Source organism: Belonocnema kinseyi, chromosome 5 (genome assembly GCF_010883055.1).
Source record: "Belonocnema kinseyi isolate 2016_QV_RU_SX_M_011 chromosome 5, B_treatae_v1, whole genome shotgun sequence".
NCBI lineage: Eukaryota > Metazoa > Arthropoda > Insecta > Hymenoptera > Cynipidae > Belonocnema > Belonocnema kinseyi.
In genome coordinates, this window is record NC_046661.1 from 112,592,852 (window position 1) to 112,595,820 (window position 2,969).

At 28.1% G+C, this 2,969-nt stretch overlaps 1 protein-coding gene across 4 annotated transcripts in view; it reads right to left on the reverse strand.

Annotated features, from left to right (window-relative positions):
* LOC117173105 (baculoviral IAP repeat-containing protein 6) overlaps nt 1-2,969 on the reverse strand; it is a 113,445-nt gene that overhangs the window by 26,391 nt on the left and 84,085 nt on the right. The gene's annotated exons all lie outside the window — the stretch shown is intronic.

Genomic DNA, 2,969 nt, shown 5'->3' on the forward strand with positions numbered 1-2,969 from the left:
GCACAAAATTTGATTTTGCGAAATATCCTAATTTACTTTTAAAAAAGTGAAGAAGAAATTTGCGGAAACCGAAATAGTGACTAATTCCTAACCCTAAAAGTCACTAAAAGTGACTAATATTCTTTTGAATTGAAAATAATTCGATGAAAGTTATAAGGATTCCAGGCGAATTTAAAAGAATTCAGGATAAATTCATAAGGCTTAAAAACGATTCAAGTTATATTCAATAGAATTTAAATGAGAAGCACTGGATGAAATTCATGGTGAATTAAAAAAAATCAAGTGAATTCCAAATAATTAAAAAATATGCCCCACTCCATACAACTTCCTCTCCCTTCCCGAACTCACTCATCCATTATTTGCCCCTCTCCTTACTTCTCGTACTACTCCTCACCTAGACTTGCAATCATTTCCCCCTCACCCTCCCAACCCTAATTTCCGCTCAATTCCTCTACTTTTCCATCTCCCAAATTCCTCTACTTCCACTTCTCTTACTTTCCCCTTCCTTCATTTGCATCCTACTTCCACTACATCCCCACTCCTCATTTACCCTAATATACGTTCCCTAATTTCCCCTCACATTCCTTCTCCCCTCTAATTTTACATCTCTTCCCCTACTTCTCACCTCACTTTCTCTATTTACCCTCATAATTGCCACTCACTACCCATTCCTTTATTTTGCTTACTTCTATAGCTTTAATATACCCTCACTAACCCGCCACCCAATTACCCCTAGTTCCCCTCTCATTATTTCCCCTTTTGGGACAAACGTACGACGGATGGACGGACGGACGTGATTAGAATTTTAGGTGATTTTGAAAGATTTCAAGATGAATGAAACGAAAACTAACAAAAAAAACTTTAAAAATCTATTAAATTGAATACATCTAAGTGAATTTAGAAAAATTCAAGCGAATTAAATAATCCAAGAAAATTCCAAACAATTCAATAGAATTTAAAGGAATTTAGGATAAATAAATAAGAACTTAGGAATTCAAATGTTGGAAACCCTACGAAATGCCCCACTTTTCGTAAATAAATTCTTTGAAATCCTTTCAAATATTTTTAAATCCCGTGAAATTTTATGAAATCAAATTCAATTCTTGAAAAATTCTCTAATTTCTCCGACTTATAAATATAAGGCCTATCTTTCGACAGAAGCACACATACACAATACATATTGTGGGCTGCTAAATACGTAATTTGCTCAATTGCAATATTTCAATTAATTAAAAAAATGTTTAAATCACTTTTAAGAATTGCAATTTTAATTAATAAAAAAGTAACGCAAGTAGCTCTAAGGGGGCAAAAAATGATAAATTATAAGGAAATGTAATGCACTACCCGCATATAAAATAAAATGAAAAACAAAACCTTTTATCTTTTAAAATACCCTAAAATATCTCAAATCCTTTGAAATTCATTTAAACATTTTAAAGCTCTTGAAAATTCCTTGGAACTTTGAAAAATACCCTGAAATCTTTAAGTCCTTTAAAATCTCTTCAAATGACTGAAATCAACTCAAAATTCCTTGGAAACTTTAAAGATATCATTAAATATTTAAAAAAAAATTAATATTTGAAAATCTTTACGAAATACTTTAATTCCTGTGAATAAATACTGTAAACTCCATTAAAATATGATAAAACTCCGTGAAAGTATATCAACTCTGACAATATTTCCAGATATCCGAAAAAATTTACTAAACTATCTTCCGAGCTTTTAAAATCCCTTAAAATCATTTAAATCCTGAAAAAATCTGTTGAAATCCCTTGAAATTTTTGTAAGCTCTCGAAAATTACATGGGGTTGTTAAAAATTCCCTAAAACCTTTCAAATTTTTGGAATCATTTCAAATTATTGAAATCTATTAAAAATAACCTAAGACATTCGAAATTCTGCATTATATCCCTAAAAAATCTCTTCAAAATATTGAAATCAAATGAGAATTCCTTGGAAACTTTTTAAATCCCGAAAAATCACTATAATCCTCAGATATCTGATAAAATAACTCAGGATCTTTTAAAATATCATAAAATGCTTAAAATCCTTTGAAGCCTGTTGAAGTCCCTTGCAAATTATTGTTAAAAATACCGTAATATATATATATTTTTTTAATTTAAATTAATGCGAATGTATAAAATTAATTAAAGACTTTCTGATATCTTTTTAAATTCCCTAAAATATTTCAAATATTTTAAAATCTTTGGAAATTCCTTGACACTTTTCAAAGCTCTTGAAAATTACTTGGAATTGATAAATTCCCCAAAATCTTTAAAATCCTTCAGAATCACTGCAAATTATTTTGAGTTTATTCAAGCTCTGTACAATCTTTTGAAATCCCTTTCATTTTTTTACTCTTGAGAAATCCTTGGCTTTTTTAAAATACCCTAAAATCTTTAAAATTTAAAAAAAATTCCTTCAAATTAATGAAAAATTTCTTGGAATCTTTAAATATCTCAAAATGTTTAAATTTCATGTAAATATTTGAAATCTTCTGAAATCTTTCAATTCTTCGAAAAAATTTATTAAAATATTACAAATTCACGCTAAATTATATGAAATGTGATATCTCTTGTAATCCTGGAAAATTGATTAAAATATCTTGTGAAGTTTTAAAATCCCTTAAAATCATTGAAATCCTTAGAAATCTTATATATTCTCTTGGAATCTTTTGAAATATCCTAAAATATTTTAAATCCTTTAAAATCCCTTGAAACTTTCTAAAGCTCTTGAAAAGTTCTTTGAATTTTTTCAAATACCTTAAAATCTCTAAACTCCTTTGAGAATCTATTAAAATACCCTAACATATTTCATATCTTTTGAAATGCCTTCAAAATTTTTAAAGCTCTTGAAAAGTTCTCGAGATTTAAAAAAAATACATTACAATCTTTTGAAATCTCAGGCATTATTAAAATACAGTAAAAACTCCTTCGAATTTTATTAAATTCCCTCAAATATTTGAAAAGT